Consider the following 8,599-nt stretch of genomic DNA (forward strand, 5'->3'; position numbering starts at 1 on the left):
GCTCTTAACCTCTGAGCCATCTCTCCAGCCCCTATTGTTTGCTTTTTATGTCCACTTCATACCTGAGCTTACATCAGAATTTCTTGGGCAAAAAGGGGTCATCAGTGGAATCACTTTCAGAAGCCCTGCCTTATAGTATCTGTCCAGTTTTGCTTGCTGCTTTAAAAAAAGTAGTATTTTGTTTTTTGCATTATGGGGCTTGAACGTTGAGGTCTTGTACCCGTTAGACGAATACCATGTCTCTAAGCTGTGCTCTTGTGCCTGTAATACATGTTCTTGTAAAGCAATGCATAGTTTTTAATTTTTGCTGTTATAGGAAATTTTACAGAAAATATCCTTCCTATAAAGGTTTCTTCCTGTTCTTAGTTGTTAATTTAGGGCAGATTCCAAGGTATGATTTTAGTTTTTAGATCAAAGGATATCAATATAGAATATTTGATTACATTGCTTTTCAAAAGAGTGGTGGTGTGAATGATTCACTGTTCATGTTAGATTACTAGTGTTTCTGTTTTCTCCTAACTCGTAGGTGAAAGAGGCCTTATTTTACTGTTCTAATTATTTAGTACATTTCTTCATGTAAGTTTTTCCATGAAGAAAAGTTGGTTGTAGTATGTGTAAAAGTTCATGCCACAGTGACATGAACTTTTAAAATGTGATATATCATTTTAAGTAACTGGAAAAGCTTTATAATATTAGTGCCAGTGCTCAACAGTTCTGATCTAGAGGTCGAATTGCTCAATACTTATATTTAGTTTGCAGTGATTACTTTAAAAATTATTGCTAGTTTATGCATTGTCTTTCTTTGTCTTTGCTGTTGTTTTCTCAGTCCGAATCCTTGAGCACCCCACCATTTCTTGCTTAGGAACTCTACTTCCTTCACTGATACTACAGCAGCACTTCATCCATTTCTCCTGTTGTTGTCATCTTCAAATGCCTGGGCCTGCTGACTGTCAATGTATCTTTGTGATCTTGTCCTCACAGTGAAGTAGAACTGTCGCCCAGAACTCTCAATTATAGGCTGGACTTTTTTGATGGTCACCACAGACATTATATGACTAATGCTGTATGAAGTATGTTTGTGTATTTCTTTTTTTTCTTTTCTTTCTTTCTTTCTTTCTTTCTTTCTTTCTTTTTTTTTTTTTTTTGGTTTTTCGAGACAGGGTTTCTCTGTGGCTTTGGAGTCTGTCCTGGAACTCACTCTGTAGACCAAGGTTGGTCTCAAACTCACAGAGATCTGCCTGCCTCTCTGCCTCCCGAGTGCTGGGATTAAAGGCGTGCGCCACCATCGCCCGGCTGTTTGTGTATTTCTGTACAGACATACTAGGAAACAAGGAAATAATATATCCTTTCACTTATACATGTTTCAGGAGACAGCAATACTTTTTTGTTTTTTGCTCATCTGAAAAAGAGTCTTGTGTAGCTCAGACTGGCTTTTAACTCACTATATAGCTGGGAGTGAGCTTGAATTACTTTTTTTTTTTAAAATGCATTTCTTTATTTATTTGTATGGTGGTTGGGGCTGCTGCCAAGCTTGGTGACCTAAGTTTACCTATATGCTAGGAGAGACCTACTTCTATTTCTTGTCTTCTGATCTCTGTCTGTATACTGTGTGCACACACACACACCACACTTTGAGACTTTTTGATCTTTTCACAGAAACAATGTCTTGTTGTAATTCATCATTTTATCTAATTACAGTACAGATTGGCATGGACGGGTTTGGTAACAAATGGCTGGCTTGTATTAAGCATCTGTTCATTTGGTGAGAGCAGAAAGGTGCAGGAAATTAGTTTACTTAGACGACTTCACCATGTAGGGAATCAGGGAGGAATTCTGAATTGTTTCTTTATTGAAAAGTAGACTTTTAAAAAGGAATTCTTCTGATTTCCATCTTTTAGTTGAGAAAACTGAGATATCAGGAACTCATTAACCCCAAAGTCAAGTAAATAAGAAAAGACTAAACAATAGAAATTGTACCTAGATCCAAAAAGATTCAATATCTGTGTAAATTTTTCCGTATTATAGAGAGAGGTACTGGATGCCATTGAGGTCTCCTGATTTGTTCAGTCATTAAGTAATCTTGGGTGTCTTTAGACTGGTTTGGGTAGCTGCTTTACACTTGTCCCATATCCTTGGGCCTCTTTGTTATATTCCTTAATTCTTGTATTGAACTCTCATTTTTTTTTCCTTGAAAAAGTAAGGATGAAAATTAAGCATAATTACTTTAAAAATAATTTGTTGAGGGGCTGGAGAGATGGCTCAGTGGTTAAGAGCATTGCCTGCTCTTCCAAAGGTCCCGAGTTCAATTCCCAGCAACCACATGGTGGCTCACAACCATCTGGAATGAGGTCTGGTGCCCTCTCCTGTCCTGCAGACATACACACAGACAGGATATTGAATAAATAAATAAATATTTAAAAAAATAATTTGTTGAAAATGTGCATATGGTAGGTTAGCTGGGTGTGGAGCTGATTGAAATGAAAGGGGAAACATTATTATTCCTGTTGAAATTCTTTAGTGGTTTGGGGTCTGATCAGTTTTCTTTATCTGTGTTCATCTTTTTCTCATTTCATACACATCAGTTAATTTAGGACTCAAGAGGATTGTAGATAGAGATATAGATATGTGTATATTTGGCTCCTAAGTATGCTTCTATCCTCATCTGGTACACACTCACTTTTTTTCTGATTAAGCTGAAATATTTTTTCAGTATTTAATGCCCAATATGTAGCTTTAGTTTACATTTTACTTTTTGTGAACATTTAAAAAGTAATTTTTTATTTTTTATTAATCTTGATCTGAGATTCAGAAATTATTTTACAAAATAGGTTTTCTATTTGAAACTTGTATTTTAGATTTATTTTATTATTTCATGTGTACGAGTATTTTGCCTGCATGGGTGTATGTGTCCCATAAGCATGCCTGGTACCTAGGGAAGCCAGAAGAGGGCATTAGACCCCCTGGAACTGGAGTTACAGGTAGCTGTGATCTATGTGCATGCTAGGAATCAAACTCTGGTCCTCTGCAGGAGTGACAAGTATTTTTAACCTCCGAACCATCTCTCCAGCCCTCAAAAACGTTTATTTAAAGATGTACTAATTTTATGTGTCTGGATGTTTGCCTGCCTGTTTGTGTGCACATCAGGCTTGTACCCGGTGCCTGTGGAGGTCAGAAGAGGTCATCAGATCTCTTGGAATTGGAATTAAGGGTGATTATGAACCACCAGGTAGTGCTGGGAATCACTTCCGGATTCTCTGCAAGAGCAACAAGAGCTCTCTAAATCACCAAGCTGTATCTGCAGCTTCTAGATTTTTATTGGGAAAAACTGATTATTTATGTGATTAGTGGGGTGCATGGGTGCCGTGCGCGTGTGTGAAGGTCAGAGGACAGTTCTGTGTCATCTGTATGTAGGTAGGTAGGGTCTAGGCATCAAATTTAGGGCCCAGGGTTGTGCAACTGGTGCCTCTCCCTGCTGAACCATCTCTCTTGCCCAGGCTTTTAATTGTTCTTACTGAGGACTGTAACTACCACCAGAGGTTTCTGGTTATGAGATAATTAGTGATATTAGTTTGAGTTTTAATTTCAGTAAAAACAAATTTAGCAATTACATTGTCAGGGTTCTCTAAAGGAACTGATGGAATTCTTGGAAAAGCTGAGACTCTGGTAGTTGTTTGGTTCATGATGTTGGATGTCTGAATAGTCCCAGTCTGGCACTGGAGTCCTAAAGATTTCCTGGAGAACTGATCTTCAGTCTGTGTTAGAATCCTGAAGTTGTCATAGTAATACAGAAATGCCCCAGTATCAGGATAAATGAACTCACCAGAAAGAGTATGACGAGCAGGCTAATGCCATTTTATTTGGGCTGCCACTGACATAGGGTGGGTCTTCTCACCTCAAATAATCAGATCCAGAAAGTCCTTTACAGGAATGCCCAGAAGCTTGGGTTCTAGTTGATTCTAGGTGACAGCCGTGATTAACTATTGCAGGTTTGTCCCTTGTCAACTTGACATAATCACTTTTCTTTCTTTTTTTCTTAAAAATGTGTAGCCCAGGCTGGCCTCGAACTCGTGATCCTCCTGCCTCTGCCTCCTTCAGCAAATCCTACCGGCGTGCGCCACCACAACTGGCCTTAATCACTTTTCTTGTGTCATACTTTATTTCCAACTGAAAGCAATAACCAGGTCATAATTCTGTCTAACATTAAATAACTATTTTATGTACAATCACAAAATCATATATTTTAGGATAGGTGGCAATGTACCTTAAGGAATGCTTAGTCTTTTAGTGTCTCATAAGAAATATAATAAACACTATAATCGTTGTGACATTACATGATAAACAATAGAGGAGAGAAAACACAAATATCTGCTTGATATATATATATGTGTTTATATGCACAAATATGTTTTCAACAAAATAGAGAAGAAATGGGCTGGAGAGATGGCCCAGTAGCACTGCTACTCTTCCAGAGGACCTGGGTTCAATTCCCAGCACCCACATGGCAACTCATAACTGCCTGTAACCGCAGTTCCAGGGGATCTGACACCTTCACACATGTTGTAGGAGGTCCTTCTGTGTTCGTATTGCTTTCATTGGTTGAATAAAGAAATTGCCTTGGCCTTTTGATAGGGCAGAACTTAGAAAGGCGGGGAGGACAGAACTGGATTCTGGAAAGAAGGCAGAGACAGGCAGACGCCATGATTCTCCTGCCCAAGATGGACACTGGTTAGACTCATGCCAGTAAGCCACAGTCAAGTGGCGATACACGTTAATGGAAATGGGTTAAAACAAGATGTGAGAGTTAGCCAATAAGAGGCTAGAGATAATGGGCCAGGCAGTGATTTAATTAATACAATTTCTGTGTGGTTATTTTGGCGTCCGGGAGCCAGGTGGCCGGGACAAACAGCAGGCCCCGTCCTCTCATACCACACACAGACATTCATGCAGGCAGAACACGAGTGCACATGAAATAAAAATAAATAAGTCTTTAAAAATAGAGAAGAATACTCATGTCAATTATATCTCGTTTCTGCAGCTGGTCACATGACCTTATGTGATACTTATAAGTATGTTCCAGTTCCAGAGGGATGAGTCCATTGCCATCAAGGTGGGGAAGCATCGCAGTAGACAGACATGACAGCTGAGGCTGGAAGCTGAGGACTAAAGAGTTCACATCTCGACCACAATCAGGAAGCAGAGAGTACAAAGTAGGAATGGCTTGTGGCTTTTGAAACCTCAAAGCCTGCCCCCAATTCTTCAGCAAGGTCAAACCTCCTACACTGTACAAAAGGGCCATCAGCTAGGAACAAGTGCCTGAGACTGGGAGGGGGGCATTTCATTCAAACCACCATTCTGCTAAATGTATTTAGTCCAACTTCAAAAGTCCACAGATTTTCACAGTCTCAACACTGTTTTTAAGTTTAAAGTTCAACATCCAAAGTTTCTTTTGGGACTTCAAGGCAATCTCTTAACAGTAACTCTGTAAACTCAAAAAGCAAATTGCATACTTCTAGCATACAGTGGCACAGAATATACGTTACCACTCCCAAAGGAATGAGTAGAAGCATGGTGACTAACTACTCAACCAAAACAAGACATAAACTCAATAGGGCAAACCCCAAATGCTGTCACTCCATGTCTGGTTTCAAAGGCCTCAGATGTTTTGTTTTTCCAGCTTTGCTGCTTGCTTTTAGGTTGTGCTGGCTCCACTCCCTGTATGCAGCTCTCCTCAGTCTATGTCCCGTGGCTCTGATGTCTCCAGTATCTGTGGTCCCCAGTGCAACCCAAGCTTTGCTACCACAACTTGATGCAGTGGCCTTGCAGGGACTCTACATCTCTGGCTTCTATGGCTCTCTGAAACTGTGCAGTTCGATTCCATGACTCCTTTATTCATCTGCCCTTTATAATTCTAAAGCCAGCACCACCTGGAAGACACTGGCAAGTTTGGCTGCCAGTTTGGGATGGATCCTGGCACTCTTGAATCATGTTTGTAGCACCCACCTACCTACCTACCTACCTACCTTCCTTCCTTCCTTCCTTCCTTCCTTCCTTCCTTCCTTCCTTCCTTCCTTCCTTCATTCATTTTCTTTCCTTTCTCTCCCCACCCCCTTCTCTTTCATTTTTTAAGACAGATTTCTCTGTGTAGTTTTGGAACCTGCCCTGGAACTTGCTCTGTAGACCAGGCTGGCCTCTGCCTCCCGCCACCACCACCTATAGCAGTGTTTTTATTTATTTATTCATTCATTCATTCATTCATTCATTCATTCATTGCAACAGAAATTTCCTCGTCCCTTTTCACAAGTTGGAAGCTTAACCAGTGGGTTCTTGCCTAGGGCACCTTTCCCTTTATTCCAGTGCAGGATCAGGCCTTCCCTTAATATCTTTGTCTCTCTCACTAGGAGACTTGGCTGCAACATTGTTTCCTGGTCTTTTTTCTCTTCTTCTTCTTCTTCTTTTTTTTTTTTTTTTTTTTGATTTTTCGAGACAGGGTTTCTCTGTGGCTTTGGAGCCTGTCCTGGAACTAGCGCTGTAGACCAGGCTGGCCTCGAACTCACAGAGATCCGCCTGCCTCTGCCTCCCGAGTGCTGGGATTAAAGGCGTGCGCCACCACCATTTTTATTTCTTTCTGTCCCACTTAGTTCTTTTCATTCTTTTCATTGTAAATCTGCATCAGAGTAATTATTAACTATGTGACAGAGTCAGTATTAGGCTGTCTTGAAATCTCTGCCATGCCAAGTTCTTAGGACAAGGGCAGAAAGCAGCCGTATTCTTTGCCAAAATATCACTATGGCCTCTAACCCAGCTGCTTATATTGTTGCCCTCTGAAACTTCTGGAGATGGGCCCTCACAGTCTGTAGTTCTCAGCATGACTGTCTTCCAAAGCTCCTACACTTGGATGGCTTATTAAGTTCCACTTGCAATGTACAACCACTTCACATTTCTCTAAACCACATGGTCAGGTCTGTCATAGCTCCACTGGTTACCACCTTCTGTATTAGTTCCTTTTCTGTTGCTGTGAAAAAGCACTGTGACCAAGGCGACTTGTCAAAGGAGGAATGAGTCCATTGCCATCAGGGCAGAGAAGTGTGACACATACAGGCACAGTGACCAAACCAGGAAGCTCAGAGCTAAGAGCTCATGTCTCGAATCACAAACAAGAGGCAGAGAGTGTGAACTGGGAATATCACATGACCTTTGAAACCTCAAAGAAGAAACACACTTCTTCCAGGAAGACCATACCTTCTAAACTGCCCCAAAAGGTGGCCAAACAAGGCCAAGTATGCAAATGCCCAAGCCTACAGGGACATCTCATTCAAACCATTACAGCTATTTAGTTCACATGTAAAGCTATCTGTATTTTGAATGGTAAATAATATTGGAAGCCATTTTTAAATCTCGGAAACTTGTTTTCTAATTTAGGTGTTCTTCAAGGTGGGATTGAACATCATTGTCCTTATACATGAACTTGAGTGCTTCTGTGTGTGCTCATTAATCCCTTACATATGTTTATAATTAATGTAATTGACTGCATTCTGATCGTACTCAGCACTTGAGGTTTCTTGAGCTGTAATTAGTAAATTAACAAATAATAGTTGATGACATTGTGAAGGTCTATTTTCTTTGTAAATGATACATAAACACATGATAATTATGTGGCACCACTTCTTGCTCTAAGTATACCTTTGTTTCATGAGTCTCTTTTTGGAGGGGTGTCATTAATCTTGCAAATGGTGGACCTGAATTCTTTTTTATATACCAACTAATATCTTTTGTTTTCAAAGATATATTCAAGACTTCTAAGACCATGGTTTATTTTATTTTATTTATTTTTTAGACGGGAAAAAAATGCCTCCAAGTCTGTAAAATATGAGCTATCTAGTGATGGAGATGTGTGGTGGTGCTCACGTGGAGTCTGCAGGACAGTTTGAGGGATCAGGTCAGTTCTCTCTTTCCATCATATGAATTCTGGAAATTGAACTCAGGCAAGTTATTGAGCCCTTACTTATTGAGCCATTGTGATTTTTTTTTTTTTGATTTTCGAGACAGGGTTTCTCCGTAGCATTTTGGTTCCTGTCCTGGAACTAGCTCCTCCTAGACCAGGCTGGCCTCGAACTCACAGAGATCTGCCTCTGCCTCCCGAGTGCTGGGATTAAAGGCGTGCGCCACCACCGCCCGGTGAGCCGTTGTGATTTTTATTATCAATGGTTGGGGCATCAAAGCCTGTGGAGCAGAAAATGTGGAGGGAAGTGAGTTGGGGGTGAAAGGTTGAGAGATGATGATGATAGAATGAAGGTAAGTCTGGTCATTGTTCTGATTGATTTACTTTAATGATACAAGCTAGGGAGGAAGTGAGAAATGGGAACTAGTTCTACCCGGGGAATCCTAATCCCTGGATTACCATGAGTTGAGATATGGTAGTCTTTTTTTTGGGGGGGGGGTGTTTTTGTTGTTTTTTTTTTTTGGTTTTTCGAGACAGGGTTTCTCTGTGGCTTTGGAGCCTGTCCTGGAACTCGCTCTGTAGACCAGGCTGGTCTCAAACTCACATGGATCCACCTGCCTCTACATCCCAAGTGCTGGGATTAAAAGTGTGCGCCGCCCC

At 40.6% G+C, this 8,599-nt stretch overlaps 1 protein-coding gene across 5 annotated transcripts in view; it reads left to right on the forward strand.

Annotated features, from left to right (window-relative positions):
• Positions 1–8,599, forward strand: part of Frs2 (fibroblast growth factor receptor substrate 2) — a 79,700-nt gene that overhangs the window by 14,635 nt on the left and 56,466 nt on the right. For 2 of the 5 annotated variants that reach the window (XM_026784519.1, XM_013350383.2), the window contains exon 2: positions 7,835–7,936. The exons of the other annotated variants lie outside the window; for them this stretch is intronic. The gene's annotated coding sequence lies outside the window, so the exon portion shown is untranslated. The remainder of the gene's footprint in view (positions 1–7,834; positions 7,937–8,599) is intronic. 5 annotated transcript variants of the gene reach the window in all.

This window comes from Microtus ochrogaster, chromosome 24 (assembly GCF_000317375.1).
Source record: "Microtus ochrogaster isolate Prairie Vole_2 chromosome 24, MicOch1.0, whole genome shotgun sequence".
NCBI classification, from domain to species: domain Eukaryota; kingdom Metazoa; phylum Chordata; class Mammalia; order Rodentia; family Cricetidae; genus Microtus; species Microtus ochrogaster.